Source organism: Phoca vitulina, unplaced genomic scaffold (genome assembly GCF_004348235.1).
Source record: "Phoca vitulina isolate PV1807 unplaced genomic scaffold, GSC_HSeal_1.0 scaffold53, whole genome shotgun sequence".
NCBI classification, from domain to species: Eukaryota; Metazoa; Chordata; class Mammalia; order Carnivora; family Phocidae; genus Phoca; species Phoca vitulina.
Window position 1 is genome coordinate 8,905,731 of NW_022589756.1, and position 22,275 is coordinate 8,928,005.

At 35.6% G+C, this 22,275-nt stretch overlaps 1 protein-coding gene across 11 annotated transcripts in view; it reads left to right on the forward strand.

Moving 5' to 3' along the window:
• The window catches only part of HMBOX1 (homeobox containing 1), a 206,621-nt gene that overhangs the window by 6,445 nt on the left and 177,901 nt on the right, over positions 1 to 22,275 (forward strand). Inside the window, exon 2 of one of the 11 annotated variants that reach the window (XM_032389155.1) lies at positions 7,319 to 7,461. The exons of the other annotated variants lie outside the window; for them this stretch is intronic. The gene's annotated coding sequence lies outside the window, so the exon portion shown is untranslated. The remainder of the gene's footprint in view (positions 1 to 7,318; positions 7,462 to 22,275) is intronic. 11 annotated transcript variants of the gene reach the window in all.

Here is a 22,275-nt window from a genome sequence, read left to right on the forward strand (position 1 = left end):
GTTGGTTTTCCAAAGTGGTAGATGATACACATATGGTGATTTATATCTGTGTCTCATTTCTCCCTCATGGAGGAGAAAGAATGTCCTGTTTTTACCAAACTGAGACAAGGATAAATGATACCCAAAACTATGGTACAGAGGTAGCAGGACAATAGCTAAGGTGTCAGTCCAGACTTCAGAATGTAATTTTTGTGGGAGGCTCTATTATGACTATAGTTTGCAACCACTAATTTAGCCAGCATTTACCTTCATGGAACATAATTGTTCATTGTGGAGAACTTGAAAGTAACTATTCTGAAGATTATTTGGTTGAAAAAATCCATTTTTTGGAGTCAAAGATAGCCTATGTTTATTTAGTTTTACATAGTAACTGTTTAAAGCCACTCAGGACAAGAATAGTTGCTATACACTCTGTTGTCTGAGGAAGACCTCTCTGAAAAGATGGCATGATCTTATTTATTTGAAATTCTGTATCATCTTTTCAATAAACTGTCATTTTCCTCCAAAGGTGGCAGTCCAAGGTTAAATAAAAATATCTTTGACTTTTTTTTTCCTCTCAAAAAGGTACTTTTCTTTAAGTAAAGTTTGATAATTAAAAAATATATATGTATTGCTTTTATTTCAGTTTAACACAGGCATCAACTGACCTGGTCTTCTTCCCTAAAACAAGGAATTACTTAATGAGCACAACTTATTGGTTACTTCCAATTTTAAGTTCCATTTTCTGACATAGAATGTCTTAGTTGACAGCATGTCAATTAAATGACTTTGTTATTGACAGTGTAAGTTTGTATGTATAAATGATTAGGTTTCTGTTTTCTAGTCAACTAAACAGGGTATTTAGATTATTTAAAAAATATAAATGGTATTTTTGTTATTAAAGTAATACGTTGTTTGCTTATTTATTTTTAATTTTGAAATAATTATAGATTCACAGGAAGTTACAAAAATAGTGGAGAGGGCCTATACCTTTCACACAGTTTCCCCTAATGGTTACCTCTTATGTAACTTTTAGTGCAGTATTAAAATCAAGAAATTGACATTGGTACAATGTGTGTGAATGGTTCTATGCCATTTTATCACATGTGTGGATTCTTTTTTTCTTTTTAATTTTTAAATATTTTATTTATTTATTTGACAGAGGGAGAGAGAGTGTGTGTACACACGCACACTAGCATGGGGAGTGGCAGGCAGAGGGAGAGGGAGAAGCAGGTTCCCTGAGGAGCAGGGAGCCCGATGCGGAGATCCATCCCAGGACCCTGGGCTCATGACCTGAGCCAAAGGCAGACGCTTAACGGCTGAGCCACCCAGGCGACCTCCTCCTGTATGTGTGGATTCTATAACCACCACCACAATCAGATACTATTGAAGAACGATTCTGTTGTTACAGAGGTTGAATAATTCCCCTCTTAGTCATAAATTTTGTTTTGTCAAGTATAACTAAGGAAAAGAACACCAATTATTGGATCAGTAATTTCACTATTTTGCCCTTTTGTAGTAGTTCGGAAATTCTTTTCGCACATCTTGAAATTTTTTGTGGAAAATTCCAATTAAACTTTCTTGTGAGAATTTAAAAATTGGCAAGCTTTACTTAATTGAGGATTTATAATACTAATAGCCATTAAACTTTTTGGTACAAGTTAGTAACATTGAAAATTTCTGTAAATAAGCGTGTAAGATTTAAATGAATTAAAGGCTTAAGTGATATATTTCTTGCCAGACAGGAAGTATGCTAGAATCTGTATTAGATAAGCAAAATCACAATTATTCTGACGTTAGTTTTGCCTTTAACAGTGTTAAAGCAAACTTGTCGGATGAATTGATAGTGAGCTCATATTGTAGTTTTATTTTGGATTTGTTGTAGGGGAACTCTCTTCAGAGAAAGTCAGTTCAAAAATTGTTTCCAGAGAAAGGATCTTTAGAAGAAAAAAAGGGATTCTAGATACTATTGTTAGTCTACGTACAAGAAAGGACCAACAGGGGTGCCTGGGTGGCTCAGTCATTAAGCATTTGCCTTCGGCTCAGGTCATGATCCCAGGGTCCTGGGATCGAGCCCCACATAGGGCTCCCTGCTCAGCGGGAAGCCTGCTTCTTCCTCTTCCACTCTCCCTGCTTGTGTTCCCTCTCTCTGTGTCAAAATAAATAAATAAAATCTTAAAAAAAAAAAAAAAAGAAAGGACCATCAGTTTAGAGGCTAGTTTGCCTTCCCTTTATCAACTGTATAAGTCATGAAGCCTGTCTTCAAAGATGAGGCTATTAATTTAATATACTACTGATTATTACAGACATCAAACAACATAGATCTGCTTTAAACAGGCTAACAAAATATTTTGAAATATGTTACCAGAAGAGATATATCACGTAGGCTTTTTCTCCTCTGAGTTTGAGACAACTTTTTATGCACACTGATAATTTGCCTTGAAAATATCAAATAAATTCTATTTTGTTTCATTGACAAGAATATGATAAGTATTGATGGTACTTTCTGATAAGTCAGATTCATATTTAGAGAAGTTTTTGACTAACCTGAGATTTCACTTTCTTCCTGTTGCAAATTTTTTTTTCCTCTTTGGATTTATCTGTTGCCAGCTTTTTATTTATCTTGGTGTACATTCTTAAAAAAATAGTGATTTAATCAGGAATTCTTTGGCTTCAAAGAAGTTTGTTGTAGGGATCCAGCTGTTTGGGGTTGTGCGAAAGGGAGATCTGTCAGGAATCTGAGAAGCTAGTCTCTGCCTCTCATTCTGGGAATATATGGTTTCTTGTCTTGGCTTCTCTTTTTATGAGTGCTTCATCAAGCTTTGTTACTTCTCCCTTTCACTTCTGGTTGCCTTACTGTAGTTTTACAGTTTCTGCTTCTCCATAACTTTGACTTGCAGGTGGATTTGGTTCTCATACGTTGCATGTAATGACGTGAACTGTTTTGTCCTTTCAACTAAAGCTTACTTACCCTCCTGGTGGCGACAGTGTGCTTCTTTTAGTTCAGGTGGTGAGAGAGAAATCTGAACGCATGACCATGAGTTAGATGTCAATTCTATTCCATGACCTTGAGGGTAGGACACAGGGGGGAGTCACCTTTTATATAAGGCTAATGCTTTTGGGTGCTCTGCATGAGGAAGATTCTCTTGTAGGGATTGAACAGGGCACTCAAACATGTCAAGTATAGCAGTGCATGTTTAGGTACTCTGTGGGATACAAAGATTAGTTGGATTTAATCCTTTTCTTCAAGGATCAAATAATTTGCAGGAAATGGCAAAAGTCTCTCAGTGTAATTTAGTGTTAGCTTTTAATGTTAGTTACCTCCGGCAAACCAGAAGGATGACAAAGTAAGACTATAGGACTAGACAGGACTAAGGAAAGAATCAAAGGTAACACTAGAGACATGGCTGTTCTGTCTCAACAGTTCGAATCACAGATCTGTTAAAGCATAAAAGTAGCTTGAAGCTATTCTTTCAGGATCCTAGTTGCTGCTATCAAGGAGCATCCCTTGTTGACTAAAGAGGCTCTTTTTTCAGTTCTACCTCTTATCAAGTACACAGCCTTTTGGCTACCATTTGTCCCATCATTGAGGTCAAGAGACATCTTAAAAGAACTATTTCAGAAATAGGAACATTCTCATAGATACAGTCTATATGGTGATAACTATCCTCTTAAAAAATGTCTTTCATCCCTGACAAGCTTTTGTGGTAATTTAGGACACAGACAGGATATTTGTGCCCCCTTACTCTAGAGACAATAAACTGGAATTCATATGGTGGTCTGTAGTAGTGGGCATTTTCTTCAGTACAGATCTGGCAACATAAGAATTGACATCCTGAGGGGTGCCTGGGTGGCTCAGTCGTTAAGCGTCTGCCTTTGGCTCGGGTCATGATCCCAGGGTCCTGGGATCAAGCCCCACATCGGGCTCCCTGCTCGGCGGGAGGCCTGCTTCTCCCTCTCCCGCTTCCCCGCTTGTGTTCCTGCTCTCGCTAACTTTCTCTCTGTCAAATAAATAAATAAAATCTTTAAAAAAAAAAAAAAGAATTGACATACTGGGTCAACCCAATGTCTAGTCAACACCATATGTTATATTTAACAGAAGATCCATGATGTCAGGGAAAGGAACTAGAACTTTTTATTCCTATGTCAATATTGGAGATTGATACGGATTTCAGGGCTAAAAACTCCAAAGCCAAGTCTTGATTATGTTAACCAAACCAAGACAGATTTTAGAAATAAGCACAAGTCAAGCATAGGCAATGAAAGAACTTAGATCAGTTTCAGATTATAAAGCCATAGAAGATAAACAGCTGGGGAGTAATAGTGTTCAAATACTTAGGCAACACAGGAAGGCAGTGCATCTCAACTTTTGTGCAAAAGAATTGCCTGGAAAATGTATTAGAATTTTTGTTTTCTAAACTCCACTCCCAGATTTTTAAAATCTTAGATGGGCCCAAGAATGTGTCCTTCATAAGCATGCCAGGTAATTATAATAAGGTGGTCTTCAGAACATTTGGAAAATGCACAGACATACATACTGAGAACTTACTATGTGCTTGGTTTTATGGTAGGATGCTTAGTAATCTTAAATGCCTGTATTACTTGGAATGTTTCCTCCCTGATGTGTGCCTGCCTTATTTTAAATATTCCATATCCATCCTCTATAACTGCTTATGACACTAGATTGTGCCATGAGATGTGTTTTCGTTAAGCATGGCTGTTTTTCTAGATGTAATATTTAATGGTTAGTGTTATACCCCAAACCATCTAGTCTTTTGTGGTTATATGATACATTCAATTTCTTAAACTTCTGTGTTTTTACATACCAACTCTTAAGGCAGTCCTTCCCCTTGCCTCTACTCCCACCCCCATTTAGTCAAAAAGTTCTCCCTTATTCTAGTTTTCTAGATCTATTAAGCAAGATTTTTTTCCCAACATATGTACTTTGGTATATCAACCATCTCATGAACCTTTACCCTCACAAATTAATTTCTCACCTTTTTTAAATGTGTGTCATCATTCTTCTCAGTCTTAATTTATCCTAGAATATTGAACTGGTTGAGAACATGGATTTGGGAGCCAGACTACCTGGGTGTAAATCTGACCTCCACAACTTACTCTCTAACTGCATAAACCTCTGTAACTCCATCTGTAAATTGAAGATAAATAGTAGTGCCCGTATCACAGGATTGTTGTGAGCATGTGAGGCAATATTTGTAAGGTGCTTAGAAGAGTGGTTGCACGGATTAAGACACACCTTATCATTTTATTATTAGTTGGCCTGTGCTTCTGTTTCTAAGTATTTACTCTCCTCCTGAATCATTAGAATTCTCATATGTTGCATGTAATGTCTTCCTAACCAACTTACTTTTGTTCCCTGATCTGTTTTTCTTTTCAGTTATCCCTTCATAGGCCTTATTTGCATTTGATGCAAATGCCTATGTCCTTTTAGTTAAAATTCTTTCTATCCAGGTCTTCTTCCTTCGGTCATCCTTTTTAAAATTTACCTCTGGTCTTGGAGTTCCTAGATTTAAAACCTTTAAAACACCCTTTTAGTACTTTCCTTTTCATACTTCTCTCCCTCATCCCCCATCTAATTCATCAGCAGTGTTCTGCTGATTCTTTCACCATCACATCTCTTAGATCATTCTCTTCCTTTTTACATCTATAGTTGCCATCCTCATCACTTCTTGCTGAGATGATTACAGCAGTAAAACTGGCCTTTCTGCCTCTTCCCTACTCTATTCCATGGTGCACAGTACTGTTAGAATAATTTTCATCAAACACTTTTCATCAAGTCATTCAAGAAGTTGCTGTACCTTAGTTTGAATTGTGTTATATTCCAATTTTAATCCCTGCACTTTTTTTTTTTTTAAGGTTCTTTCCTCCCTAACTGGCATCCTATTTTCTTATTCTTAAAGACTTTTTCTCAGTTACATTCAAGTAAATTACCTTTCTTCCTGCTGTATATTTTCAGCCTTCATTTCTTGGTATTTGCTACTTTCCCCACTTAATATCTTTGTATATCCTTATCTTGCCAGTTAAAACCTTCTTAATAAAACCCATTTAAAGCCTTCTCGCTCTGAGGAGATACTTTCCAGTGAACCCTGTCACACTTGGACTAGTCATTTACTCAAGAACACAGAATCTTGAATACTTATGCACTCAGTTAATAGTATATATAATTTGTTTGTATTTACTTGCATTGTATATCACATTGTAAGTATTCTAGTTTTCATTTCATGTGTATGAATTGGATTCTAGTTGAAGTGTAAGGTCCTTGAGTCTCCTATTGACTTATCCCTCCCTGCATTCTTTTCCCTTCCGCTTTAATTTTCATAGTTCATTTATTCTCATTCATCTAATATATTTTTAATTTTTTTTAAGATTTTATTTATTTATTTGAGAGAGAGAGAGAGAATGAGAGAGAGAACATGAGAGGGGGGAGTGTCAGAGGGAGAAGCACACTCCCTGCTGAGCAGGGAGCCCGATGTGGGACTCAGTCCTGGGACTCCAGGATCATGACCTGAGCTGAAGGCAGTCGCTTAGCCAACTGAGCCACCCAGGTGCCCCAATATATTTTTTAATTTTTAATTTAATTTAATTTTTGTTTTTTTAGAGAGAGAGAGTGTGAATGGGGGTAGGGGCAGAGGGAGAAGGAGAGGGAGAAAGAGAATCCCAAGCAGGCCCTGCACTCAGTGTGGGCCGACGCGGGGGCTCAGTCTCACAAGTCTGAGATCATGACCTGAGCTGAAATCAAGAGTTGGACACTTAACCCACTGAGCCACCCAGGCGCCCCATCTAACTAATATTGATTACATATTATGTAAGACGTAAGCCTAGACTTTAGGTACTTCACAGTTTGGATTGGTAAGATCTGAACCTAGAGGTACAGATTTCAATACTGTACTTCAGTTATTCTTGGTTCAGTAATTTCTCTGATCTAGTCTCAAAAATAGCAATTACCACTATATAGATTGCTGAGTTTAGCTTCCTGACAAATACTTTTGGCTGTAGAATGTTGGTACCAATGATGGTGGTTAAGAATGGACAGGGTAGATGATACATAAGAATTTTAAATTCACTCTTTTCTGAGGATAAGCTCAGTTTTTTTCCTCTTTTTACCAGAACAGCAGGAGATCTATGGACTTAGAATTGCAATTATAAAGTTACTACATAGAAAAGAATCCAAACAATGAAGAAGCATGTATAAAATAACAATTGTAACTGCCCCCTCCTCTTCCTAACATATTCTACCCCAGTGTTCTATTACTTATCAGAAATAACCCCAAAACTTAATGGCTTAAAACAACAAAATCACTTTATTATTCTCTTGCAGGGTTCTGGGGGTTGGTTCAGTTAAGTGGTTCTGACTTGGGATCTCTTCTCTGAAGTCATCTGAAGGCTAGCTCACTCATGTGTCTGATGCCCAGGCTGGGAGAATCTGAAGGCTCGTGGTCCCTCCAGTATGGTGGCTTCAAGGTAGTTGAACTTTCTACGTGGTACCTCAGGGCTCCAAAGGCAAGTGTCCTAGAGAGAAGGAAAGTCAGGCATATCACTTTTTATGACTTAGCCTTGGAAATCACACAATATCCTTCTATATTCTGTTTACTGAGGCAGTCCTGCTGGCCTGCCTAGGTTCAAGAGCAAGGAACACAGAATCCTTAAAGGCGGAGTGGCAAGGTTCTAGAAGAGCATGTATGAAGGAAATATTGTTATGCCAGTTATGAGAAATGCAACACACCAGGGATAAATGCTATTTGTAATTTGGTTTACTGTTGGATCTTTTTCTTTGTATGTACAAATCGTATTTCCAAATGCCTACTCAAATAATTGTATCATACTCCAACTTATATTCATTTAACAATATGTGATAGTGTCAGTACATAAAGACTCACCTTAATTTTTTTGGACATCAAAAATGAGTGAATCATAATTTGCTATAATAGCAGACATTTGAGCTTTCTGGAGTTTATGCATATGAACCTCTCTTGACCGGTGTGGGATGGTCAGCTTTTGCTGCTTCTTCCTTCTCTCTCTGTTCTGATCTATTCAGTAATTTTTGTGCTTCTGTTTTGATCTCAGAAAAGATGTGCTAGAAATGGGAATATTATATATAAAGTAAAGCTATCTTATTTGGCACTTTATGAATTCAAGGACTTTTTTTTCTTTCTGTTACACATAGAAAAGCCTTCTTAAATGACTTAATTTTAATTAGTAGTTGATCAATTAATCAAAAAAGTTGGTTATAGTAAAAATCATTAAAAACTGATTACTTAAACATTTTACTTTAATGAAAATATATAATTATACATGTATTTCTCAGTTGTTTGATACAGGGCAGGGGTTCTCATTTGGGATAATTTTACCCCCTGGGGATATTTGGCAATGTTTGGGGACATTTTTGATTGTCACGGCTGGGTGAGGGTGCTGCTGTTGCCATCTAGTGGGTAGTAGTAAAGAAGCCAGGGATACGCTGCTAAACATCTTTCAATTCACAGGGCAGTATTGCTCCCCCTCCCTCCCTCACAATCCCCAAACAAAGAATTCTCCAGGACAAAATGTCCACAGTGCCAGGGTCAGGAAACCCTGATCTAAGGTTAAGGCCTTTTCTTGGTATATGAATCCATGGATTGGCACTCTGCATTAGATTTTCATGCATAAACCATACCCATATGTATTATTTATGATTTTAAGTTTGATTTCTTGAAAATTGAGGGAGGCCTTAAAGACACTTATTATATAATCTGTGAATCAAATCTTAATCTTCTATTATTTTCCCCAAATTTTTTACAGTAGACTCACCCACACCCAATTCAGTAGTGTTTTCTTTTTTAAAGTAAATCATCTATTATACCAAAATATTGCATCTATTTTTTCTATTTAATTTTCATAGAAACAATTTTTCATAATCATATTTTGTTGGTTTAGATAATATATAATTAAATTCCACAATTGCATGAACAACTGATATAAACAGTGAGGGAACAAACCAACCCACTCTTGGTTGGCACAGAGAGGGGTGTATGAGATAGTAGACTTTAGCATCCCGTATCTGTTTCAGAAGGGGAATTTAGAAGGCACTGGTTGGTTTTGATGGATGATCTAGGGGAGGTTGGCAAAGAGCTTCTAGGTGAATAGTAAGGAACTGAAGAATTTTTGTTGTTGTTAAGAATTGTTCTCAAAAGGGTGCATGGGTGGCTCAGTTGCTTAAGCGTCTGCCTTCGGCTCAGGTCATGATCCCAGGGTCTGCATCAGGCTCCCCCTGCTTGTACTCTCTCTCTCTCCCTCTGTCTGTCAAATAAATAATAAATAAAAATCTTAAAAAAAAAAAAAAAGAATTGTTCTCAAAGTTCACTGAAACTGTTTCTTACTTAAATAAACAAGCCAAAAACTATACAAACACGTAAAGGAAACACAAACAAAAAAACCCTACAAGCATAAGATAATGTTATATTACATAATTGAGTTTTGTCTTGCCCCAAACTGGTAGAATTTATAAGGATATCATGGAGGGAAAAGGACAGAGGCCATGCCAGTGGTGGCCTTAGAAAGAGAGTAATGATCTTCACCCTTGATTTACATGCTTTGGTGATAGGATTTTAGCAATCTTGGGTATTTGGGATTATCAGGAAGCCTTTTCTGTCTAAAAATTTATTGTTTTCCTGGGTTCCAGTCCCTTTCATGAAATACATTTAATCATATTTTTTTGTGTGCTCCAAAGACTATTCCCAGCTGGCTGTATCCTACTTAACAACTCTATTTTAAGCAGGTTAACTTCCATGATTGTCATCTGTATTTCTGGATTACCTTAATCTGGACCTTTGCGTATTAAATCCCATCAGCCAGTCTTCTGCTTTTTACCAAAACATTTCTTATACTTCTCTAAAATACTTAAAGTCAGCATCTTGGTTTTCATTAATTAAATACTTGATTCAAACACTTTCAATCTTTATATTACTAGCACATTTTTTTTTTAGTTTTGATTATATGAATTTTCAGAATGTATGCATAATTTTGGCTACATGAACTTGTGCAAGCTGACTTATTGCCTAATAAAATGGTGTTACTCAGAATTTCATCAGAGATTAATCAGAGAAATCCAGAACTGGCATTTTAGATACCCTAATGTATGATCTAGTAAGCAATATCCTTTGGGAAATAGAACCTGAATAAATGGTTAATCTTTTCAGATCTAGAAGATTAAGCTGAATTAGAATAGGATTGTTAAAGTTGTTAATTACTATTACTGTAGTTAGGGGGAAAGTATTAGCTCTTTTTCCCTGCACTTTATGTTAATGATGGTGTTTTTTTTTTAATTTTTTTATTGTTATGTTAATCCCCATACATTACATCATTAGTTTTAGATATAGTGTTCCATGATTCATTGTTTGTGCATAACACCCAGTGCTCCATGTAGAACGTGCCCTCCTCAATACCCATCACCAGGCTAACCCATAATGATGGTGTTTTTTTAATCTAGAGAAACAGTAAGAGAAGGATAAGAGATTACTTAGAGCAGCATGCCTGGGTTAACTCTTAATTAATGAGATTTTAAAAAATAATCATATCTTGCCTTCAAGCTTACATATAAGCAAAATTTATTGTATAGAAAATTATTTGTGTATTTGTACAGTTGTCTTACATGACATTTATAAAATATTATTACATTTATAAAAGATACTCATTATGTGAACATTTTTTTACTTGGCATATCCATTTCCTCTCCCTTTTCAACCATAATAGTATACGTAGAGATTCTTAGGAAGAACTTTTTGGAAATGACAGTTGTGAACGACAGTTTTGAACAAATTATCAAACTAATAATTTCCGACTTACCAAGATAAATTTTAAGTCAAACATATTTTAAATGTTACCAGAATTATTTGGAAAATGATGGGAATTTTGGGAGGAAAAATTAATTTCTTTTAAGTGAAAGATTATTTTCCAAATGAACCACATATGTAGGATTCAGTTTAGAAGAGGCACAGTAAACATTTTAAGGCCGTTTATTGAATGTGACAATGTTTTTCATTGTTGGTACTTCTATCAACAAGCTGTAATGTAGAATCCTTGAAAGGGAGGGACCAAAAATAATATGGTTTATTACTTGTGTCCAATAAGGAAATGAAGGGAGAAAGATGTTCTTGTCTGAAGTCTTATTGCCAGGGTAGAACTCAGGTCACTTATCGCCTCATTTCACATTTCTCTCTATTGTACTACCCGTTACCAAAGGCAACTGAAACTTTCTAATTCATTGTGCTCAAATTCTGCAAATTCGTGGTGGATATTTAGGGGATTTGAATAACCCTTTTTATAGATAGGTTTAGATTTTTAACAGTGTTTCAGTTTATCTCTCTTTTGATTTCATTATTACTTTATTGTATAATACACATTATCTAAATAATCTTATACAAGTGGTATAAAAGTGATTTGAGTAGTCACTGATTTCTTATGTGCCTCCGCACCTGACTGTATGTCATAGGAGGCCTACAGGCTGCTCAACATCTCTCTGGGATCTTAGGCAGCTTCTCTCCTTTTCTAGTTTTGAGTCATCTAGCTATATATTAACCTTTACATTATGATGCCCCTCTCCTAGAGATCTCATAAGTAACATATGTATGCTTGGTCATTGTATTGCCTGATTTAATTTATTGATACAGTTTGGAACGTCATGTTGTATAATGTCTAGATAATGGTTTATACTGATTTAAATATAATTTTTTTGTATTAATTTCCAAAAGAACACGGAACATGTTTGGTTTGGCTTGTACTTTTATTTTTAAATGAAAATATAATCAACTTGTCTTGTTTTGACTTAAAGAACCTCCCTAGCACCATAATTTATCTGAATTTAAAGACTAGGTTGTTCCTTCAAATTCAAGCCTACTTTTTTGTTGAGGGAAAGGGAAGAAAATTGACATTAAGTATATATAGTTTGAATTTTTATCTTTTAATTGTAAACTTGAAAATATATTTATAAAAACAAAAATAGATGAACATCTGTTAAAATCTGGGTTATGCAGAAGTCCTTAAAATTTGACACTGATAAATATACTACCAGAGTGGTTTGAGCATTTGAAAATATGTTTTTAAAGAAAAATTAGCTTGACCTATGGTGATAGGTACAATAGCCAATTGTAGGGCAATGGGAAAGCCCTGTAAATAGTTCCTCAAACTATCTGTGGCAACACACTGTTTTTTAAGTTTCCAATCACTGGCTGACTGATTCTTATGTAAAATATAATAAAAATGAATGACTAGAAAAATAAAATGGAAAAAATAACCAAAGAAATACAAGATAGAAGTCCAAATATTTTATTATCAGATTCAGCAGATAACAGTAATATTACTTTGTCAAATTGTTATTCAAGTTTCTAAACACGTATTCTCAACTTCTGTAATTACCTAGTGATGGACCAGTTTCATACAGTAACAGTGCTCATAGATAGGCATTTGTCTGCAGATTGCACTTTGAGAAGCACTGTTTAAGAATATATACAAATGTTACAAATAACTAGGCTACAAAACTCTCTTCTTACAGCAAATACTGTTCCTGCAAACATTATATAGGTGCCTGACCTACTAAAGTGCTGAATGGCCCCCTAGGACCAAAAAATGAGACATGGGAACTTAGAGAAAGGAAAAACACAATTTTTATTTTTTAAAGATTTATTTATTTATTTATTTATTTATTTATTTGACACAGAGAGAGAGATAGAGCACAAGCAGGGGGAGCGGTAGGCAGGCAGAGGGAGAGGGAGAAGCAGGCTCCCTCCTGAGCAAGGAGCACGATGCAGGGCTCAATCCCAGGACGCTGGGATCATGGCATGAGCCAAAGGCAGCGCTTAACTGACTGAGCCACCCAGGCACCCCGGAAAAACATAATTTTATTGAGATGTAATTTAGAAGCACTAATCTCCTTTTTGTGACAATAAATTTGCCTTTCCTGGACATTTCATGTAATGAAATCATATAATATATGGTCTTTTGTGTCTGGTCTTCTTGACGTAGCATAATATTTTTGAATCTTATCCATGTTGGAGCATATATTGGTATTTCATTCCTTTTTATTGCTGAATAATATTCCATTGTATGGAAATTATACATTTTGTTCATTCACCAGCTGATGAATATTTGGGTTGTTTTCAAGTTGGGGGATATTATGAATAATGTTATGTGAACATTTGCACGAAACTTTTTGTGTGAACATATTTTCATGTCTCTTGGATAGATACTTAGGAGTGGAATTGTTGGCTTGGATGGTGAACTTATGTTTAACTTTTTAAGAAACTGCAAAATTGTTTTACATTCCCACCAGCAGTGTATTAGGGTTGAAGTTTCTTCACATCCTTGTCGACACTTGTTATTTTCTTTTTGATTGTAGTCATTCTTGTGGAAGTGAAGTAATATCTTATTGTGGTACTAATTTGCATTTCACTAATCACATTGAATGTCCTTTCATGTGCTTATTGGTCATTCATATATCTTCTTTTGTGAAATATTCATTTGGGTATTTTGCCATTGGGTTGTTTGTCTTATTGAATTACAAGATTTCTTTATCTTTTATCAGATATATGATTTTCAGAGGGTTTAACTAATGTTTGGCTTTTTTCTTTTCTTTCTTTTACTGATGTGTTTTGAAGTGGTAATTTTCTGACTCTTGGTAAAATTGTTCCTTATTTTATTTTACTTTATTTTTTTAAGACTTCATTTATTTATTTGACAGAGAGAGAGCGGCAGGCAGAGGGAGAGGGAGAAGCAGGCGCCCTGCTGAGCAGAGAGCCCGATGTGGGGCTCGATCCCAGGACCCTGGGATCATGACCTGAGCTGAAAGCAGATGGTGAATTGACTGAGCCACCCAGGCACCCCTAAATTGTTCCTTTTTTTTTTTTTTTTAAGATTTTATTTATTTATTTATTTGACAGAGAGAGATACAGCGAGAGAGGGAACACAAGCAGGGCGAGTAGGAGAGGGAGAAGCAGGCTTCCCGCGGAGCAGGGAGCCCGATGTAGGGCTCGATCCCAGGACCCTGGGATCATGACCTGAGCTGAAGGCAGACACTTAACGACTGAGCCACCCAGGCACCCCTAAATTGTTCCTTATTTTAAAGAATCAGAAGGACTAATGAAATGAGAGACTGGTGGCTGGGTATCTTATGCTGTTTTCAGCTCTATTCCAGAAAGGATTTACATAATCTTAGAGTTTGCTTGCTGAGTGATGCTAAATAACTGAGTCAGTATTTTAAACCAGATATCCTGGTATGTATGTTGGGGGAGCTGTTTTGCCACCTTATCATTGACAGAAAGATCAGCTTTTGTTGTAATTCCTCAAGAAGTCAGGTCTCCTAGTTGGGGCAACAAAAACTGACTATGGCTATATATGCTAAAAGTAAATTTATTAAATGGATGTTCAGAAGCTCTCAGCATTTTTAGGAAAACCAGCGAACCACACTTGTACAATGGGAAGAACTGTTGGGGCTGTCCCCTGGCAGGGACCCCAACCAGGACCCATGCTGCTGGCACTGGACCAGTGATGCTGCTGCTGCTTGGTTTGTTGCTGCCCTGAAACTTAATCTTGCTGCAGTGATCCTTTCTACTTAAGAAGGTTCTTTCTGGTCGTTTGTGACACAAATTCCCAATTCAAAGTCTAAGTTAAGTACATCTGCTTATGCTGTTTCTAAAGGAAAGTGGGAAATGAGTATTTGGTATTTTCAAGCTTATTAATGAGACAAATCCTATCTCTTAATGGTGTTTAAAAATGCTCAAGGATTTTGTATCTTAAAAAGAAACAAAAGCTCTCTCAGCCTCATTTTCCTATCCAGATTCTGCCATATATCTCTCCTCTCCTCTACAGACCATATTGATTGCCCTCACCTCCATTTCCTGACCTTTCATAGACTCCTCAATTCACTACTCTCACTAATCCTCAAAACTGTTTTCTACAATATAACTAAAATCCATGGACAAATTTCAGTCTTCTATTTTGATATCTCAACAGTTTTTGTCAACAGTCATGCCTCTTTTTTGAAACCCTTCCTTGACTTCTTTGATACCCCCATCTTTTGGCTTTTCTTCTTAGTCTCTTGGAGGCTTCTTTTTCCGGCCCTCCAAATTCTTCAAGTTCCTCAAGGATCTGCTCCAGGCCCTGTTATCATTGCACACTCCATAGGCAAGCTCATCTGTTTCCATAGCCTGTTACCACTTACTAACTCAGACCTCTCTGTTGAATTTCAAAGAGAACTCTATATCCAGTAGCCATTTCTTCTTGTGTGTCTCAAAGCCATCCCCAGATCACCATTTCTAGAAACCACAGTTGGGTTTTCTCTTCTAGTATTGTTTGAAATGACACCACCAATCAAACATCTGTTTAAGCTAGAATCCTGGAGATTATCCCTGACTTTTCTATCTCCTTCACACCACATCTTCTAGAATTCCATTCACTAAAAAATAACTTTGCTAATTCACCAATTCTCTCTCTTCCTCCTGCAGTCACTCTGGTCCAAGCCACAGTCAATGATGGCCTCGAATGGTTACTGTAGAACCATAATAACACTCCCTGGTGCTGGTCTTGTCCTCTTTCCCACAGGCTAGCCAGATAGATAATGTTGCTCCTTAAATCTTTTAATGGTAATCCCTTGCCCTTAGGATAAAATCCAAACTACTTAATGTGCCTTATAAGGCTCCCTAGGATACTTGCACCCACATATCTATGGAGTTCTTGATTTCTACTTTTCTTCTTATAATTGGTATTCCAGCTGTACTGAACTTCAGTTTCTTAGTTGGGCAGTCTTCCTTCCTCCGTTATCTCATCTGCTATTTAAATAGGACACTTTTCCCTCCCACTTCTACTTTCCCTAAATTATAAGTCTAAATTGTCAAATATTAGAAAATTATTGGAACTTACATAATAAAATCTATGTTTAGGAACTTAAGAAATTGTAATTCTGAGATCAAATATATAACCTATCAAAGAATGGTCAATGGGAAATTTAACTTACTAATTAAAAGTTTACAAAATTTAATCATATCAAAATAATCTTTTCCCACTTTTAACTCCAGAGAGCCACTGTTGTGCAGGCAAAGGAAATATCTGAAATATGTCTTCACTCTTCTCCTTTATCCTGATAAACATCTGTATCAACTTCAGCCTAACATCCTTTGAACCATAGCACTAGAGGCAGCCATGACAGATGATGTGGCAGTGAAATCTATTTAATATCCCTAGCCTAAGGAGGGGCTCAGTAATTTTGAACTAATAAATGAATATGTGGTTTTTATTTCAGTGAGAATTTCTTTTTTCTCTATTCTTATTTCAGTGAGAACCAACTTATTTGCTTAGAATTTATTCCATTTTATTTGAAAACAGTGTTAGCTTCTAATACCTATAAAGGAAATGAAGTGCTTTATAAAAGTGCTTTATTAAAAAATGCATTATAAACATATGCAGATGGAATGAAAGAATTACAAAGAAAATTTCTACAGAACCCCAAAATATTGCCATTTCAACATATAACCAGCATAAAAATTATTGTTTTACATTCCATTCCATTCCATTATGTATTGTAGATTGTAGGTGCTGTCATTTCAAACAATGCTAGAAATACTACAATACATTACATTAATGTTTTTCATGCCATGTCTTCAAAATCATTATATATTCTACACTTACAGCACATCTCAATTGGGATTAACCACATTTCAAGGGCTCAATAACCACATACGGCTGGTGGCTACTTTAGTAGGCAACACAGTTTTAAAGTTTCTGCTTTATTTGAATGCTGCTTCTTCCCATTTCCTCAAGTTGAATCATCTGTAGTCAACAAAACCATCCTGGCCTAGAGTTTTCTTTGTTGGGGATTTTAAAACTATGAACTCAACTTCTTTAATAGCTGTTGGACTATTCAGGTTGTTTCTTTTGGTAATTTATGTATGTCAAGGAGATGGTCCATTTTATCTTAGTTGCTGAATTTATGGACATAGACTTGTTTCTATTTTATTCTTAGTCTCTAGTGATGTCCTCTCTTTCATTATCAAAAACGCATAACTGATGAGATGTTTTGAGCTTCATTTTAGTGTATAAACATCATTTTGCCACCAGGGTACCAAGCTTAAATGCTTTCAGCCTTTCACTTAGGAAAAGTGTCTAAAACTAGTAGAATTGAGGTCATTCAAAAACGTAGTCATTTTCTCTTTACTGTGGAGAACAAACTGATGGTTACCAGAGGGGAGGTGGGTGGGGGTATGGGTGAAATGGTGATGGGGATTAAGGAGTGCATTTGTGATGAGTGCCAGGTGTTGTAAGAAAGTGTTGAGTCACTGTATTATACACCTGAAACTGGTATTACACTGTATGTTAACTAATTGGAATTTAAATAAAAACTTAAAAAAAAAGAACGAACAGTCATTTTCTGGGACATGAATGAACAAATAATTTTAAAAGGTCTGCTGATGGTGTTTATGTTAGCAAAGTAATTTAAGCACGTGAATTCAGTGAAGACTACTAAAGTCATAATCCAAAAAAAATGATAATAATAAAGTCATAATCCAGTTTTAAACAGCAGGAGCCTCTTTTGAAGACATCCAAATATTGTAGCAGTTTTTACAGCATTTCTTTATACTGTCAGTTCTAAACTGAAAATTAGGGAATTAAAAAAACATGGAAGTTTTTTTTTCTTGGCCAAAGTACCAAGAGGAAAGTGACAGACAGAATAGAATATTGGTTGCTCAATGTTCCTGTCATAGCCAACTTTCCTTTTACGGTGAAGGATTAACACTGGTAGCAGTTATATGCAAAAGTATGATGTAGGATATCTACAACCTGAATGACCTGTTTATGATTCTGGATATCAAAGTAATACACTGTCCAGCTTTCTTTCAGCAAAGAACATATCCTTGAAAGGTAGTAAATAGTTTGAATTGTTATATACCAAATTTTGTTGAAAATGCCCTAAGGGAGAACAGGTAAAGCTAAAAAAAAAATCCCTGTTTTAAATATTTTTTTATAAAATCGGTACTCACAGATCTTGGTTAGAAAAATTTAGTCTTTGTTTATCCTTTTTACAGTTCAAGGGTAACCGTAAATATGGAGTTTAAGTGAGTTGTCATTATCTTAATTTAAAAATGAAAGCCTTAGTCAAAAAGATCTTTCAAATGTTAAATATTATAAAGAACAAGCAGTGTGTTTTTTTTAAAGCCAGGCTCAGAGATGTATTGCATACAAAATTAGCTTATGAATAAACAATTATGTTTATTGTGACAAATATAGCATTTTAAAAATATTTCTTCCAAGATTTAACATTAGCCAGGTAAATTTGACAACAGCTCTAGTTTCAAATCTGTATGTTAACCTCTTATTTATATTGTTTATTCAGTTCACCACATTTCTAAGTTACTACAGTGAACAAGGCACTGTGGTGGGGCTGGAATACAGTTGTGAATAAGACAGACTTGGTCACACCAAACCAATAAACTGTACTTGTAAATTAAAACCCTAGGCAGTATTTGCTTAAAGTGTGAATACAATATCAGTTATGTTATGAGGATTTTTTGTGTTAAGTTCAAATTCAACAGTAACTCCTGTGATATCCAAACATGTTTGTTTATTCTCACACATGTTTTTGCATACCCATACATATATACATACATGTATTGCCATGTTTGGAACATAATTAGACCATAGTGGTTGACAGCATAGACTCTGGAGTTATGCTACCTGGGTTTGAGTTCTGGATATGCTATTTATAAGCTTTGTGATCTTGAATAAGTTAATATTGTCACCTGTGTCATAAATCCAGGGTTGGATTTAATGAGTTGCTTGGTATGAAGCACATAGATTTAGTGTCTGTTACAGACTTAGGGCTCTGTTAATGTTATCAATTAGTATGTCAACTAATACCTGTGTTTTGCCAGAAAATAAGCGATTTTATTAATTCGCAAAAATTAGAATTAAGCCTGTGAAGTCTCTCTTAGCTGCAAATGAGCTTTTTCCTGTTAACTGTCCTAGTTATGTTTGTTTGGAGATTTTTCTCCAATTCTGACCTAATAGACTCTACTTTAATCATATAGGCCAGAACTGTATTATATGGACACCGCTACTTTTTTTTTTTTTTAAGGTTTTATTTATTTATTTGAGAGAGAGAGAGGGTGCAGGAGCAAGGGTGGGGCAGAGGGGGAGGGAGAGGAAGAGGGAAAGAATCTCAAGCAGCCTCAGCACTGAGCTCAGAGCCCAACGTAGGGCCTGATCCCACAACCTTGAGATCTCCAGCCAAAACCAGGAGCCAGATGCTTCACTGACTGAGCCACCCAGGCACCCCTGGACACCTCTTTAAGAGTGTCTGGTGACTCCCATTGCCACTGCAAACAAAATCAGAGTTTTGTTAGTAAGAAATAAAAGAAAAAAGTTTTTAACAAGCAATTAGCAATGTCTGCCATAGTTATTTTCGGTAGAATAATATTTCTTTCTCTTGTTTTTGTATCTCATATCAGGAATTTCCTTTCTAAGCAAAACAATAAAGGATTGGTACAAAATAAAAGTGTTGGAAAAAATTTGGTATTTTTATAAATGTATCGTGTGCCATATACCATCTTTATGTACTCATTAAACAACATGGTGATGTTACAAACAAAGATTGATAGCCACTTGGTTCTAAATATTAGGTAATCTTGACTCAAGTGAAATTTTAACTTAGCCTCTCTTTTCTGAAGAGGGAGGATAGTTTAAGTACATCCTATTCTTTGTACTTGAAATATGTGTAAGGGTTGAAGTTATTTTGGCACTGGTTGAAATTTATCCCATGACTGTTTTGTGCTGACATAATAGAAAAGACACAGGTGTTAAGATATTGTGTGATTGGGTTATATTAGGAAGTTAATCTTAATGATTCTATATGACCATATATCCCTCATACCCAAATATTTCCTCAAAAGAATTACTGAACAAACATCTATTGAGCACATAGTATAGTAGAAATTGTGCTTAGGTTTTAGAAAAACATACTATGAATGAAACACAGTACCCTAACCTTATAAGGTTCTAATGAAAGAGATAGGAATATAAATGAAGCAAGCAGTATGATTATTGCCATAGTAGAAGTACGCCCAAGGTGGTAGAGAAGCAAAGAGAAGCAAAGTGCTGAATTCTGGTTTGATTTTTGAGAGGAGAGTCTCGGAAAGGGCTTCATCTGTCTTTCAAGAGACTAGAAGTTCTATAAAACAATGAGGGGATGAAATAATAATAGTGGAGAACGTAGGATAAATGAAATTGCTAACTTAAGTGGGGATTTATTTTACTTCCTGTTTTGAATTCCTATTTTGACTTACTCTTAGGTAAAATAAACTAAACGTAGAAGAAAACTCTAGATTCTAGTGTAATTTATAGCAGTTAAGCGGTTCTGAAGGCCTGTAACATTGTGATAATAAAAAAAATTAAAATGAACATTTCATCAATTTATTTAGATCACATTTAAGCCAAACATTTCTATAGTTCCTTTGTTATCATTTGATGTAAAAATGATGGCTAATGACCTTTCATTCTTAGTGTGTCACACAGTGAATAGTGTGATATAAAGGAAGCCTGTAAAGTTTCTGGAAAGATTTTAGTTTATTTCTCTCCCTACAGATAAAATAAGCATTCATGGACAATACTAATAGTGCAGTGAAGCATTAGTAAATATGGTTGACCAAATGAGACACCATAGTTAGGAGTTACTTTAATAATGCCCTGATAACTGAATGTGTTTAATTTTATTTAGTGTTAAAACTGTAAAATTACTCTAAGATATATATCTCATTTGAAATACAGACGTGAACCATAATAAATGTTGTAGTTAATTTTAAAAGACATATATGGAGCATGTGAAAATAATTATCTTTTGTAGTTTTGGATTACTAAATAAGTAAAAAACAAACCTCTATCATTGGATAGCTTACCGTTTATGGAGGTAGAGACCTCCACAAAAGTGTCAGTGGTCCAGGTTAGTGATCAATACCAAAGTGTTGAATTTTACTAAATTAACAAATGAAAGTTACATGAGAAACTATCACAAAGGTAATACTTAGAAGAGGAGTAATAGAAAAGAGAAATAATTATGAACTAAAGTCTTCAGGAAAAGCTTCAGGGAAGAGGCTGGACCTAAGCTTAACCTTGAAATAATAAAGCATTACTTTGGTAGGCTTTTATTTCTTTTTTTTCTTTTTCTTTTTAATTTTTAAAATTCTTTTATTTTTGTTTATTTATTTTTTAAATTAACATATAATATATTATTTGTTTCAGGGGTACAGGTCTGGATTCATCAGTCTTACACAATTCACGGCACTCACCACAACATATACCCTCCCCAATGTCCATCGCCCAACCCCACCCCTCCCACCCCTCTCTGTTCCAGCAACCCTACAGTCTGTTTCCTGAGATTAAGAGTCTCTAATGGTTTGTCTCCCTCTCTGGTTTCGTCCTGTTTCATTTTTTCCTCTCTTCCCCCATGGTGATAGGCTTTTATTTCTGAGTTCTACTTTTTTTAAAGCACTTTATCTTTGCAAAGACAAATCTGTGCTTTGAGAAATCAAACAAATCATTCTTTTGTTTAATGGAACCTTTGTGGCTTATCAGTAGTTGTCAACCTGGGTACCACTGGAATCTAAAAATTATGAATTCTATACTCATAGTGATAGACACTATGGATGCATGTGCTTGTGTGCTCAACACACAATTTTCATATAATTTCAAGCAGTTCTCTGGTTAAGAACTCACCAGGCATTAATCCTATAATTGTTTTCTTAAATAATTCTTATTCTATAATGGAGCCTTTGAACCCATAAAGTTGTGTTTGAAGAAGAGTGACAATAGGGGTGCTTGGTTGTTCAGTTGGTTAAGTGTCTGCCTTTGGCTCAGGTCATGATCCCAGGGTCCTGGGCTCCCTGCTCAGCAGGGAACCTGCTTCTCCCTCTCCCTCTTCCCTTCACTCCTGTTTGTGCTCTCTCTCGGGCTCTCTCTCTCAAATAAATAAATAAAATCTTAAAAAAAAAAGTGTGACAGTATATTACTATGAATATATTCTATCAACTACTGTGAATATATACTACTATTCTATATGCTATAGAATGTATTCCATATTCTACTGTGAATTCTCATTTATCCAGAGTGTGTTTGGTAGCAATCATACTTTTCTGGAATAGTAATAGTTTGTAAAGTGATGACATGTATCCAATCTCATTTTACACATGGAGTAATAATATATAAAGGCCTATAGGTAGGCAAGCATTTTCCCCTTCTTGTTCTTGTTCTTTTTTTAAAAATATT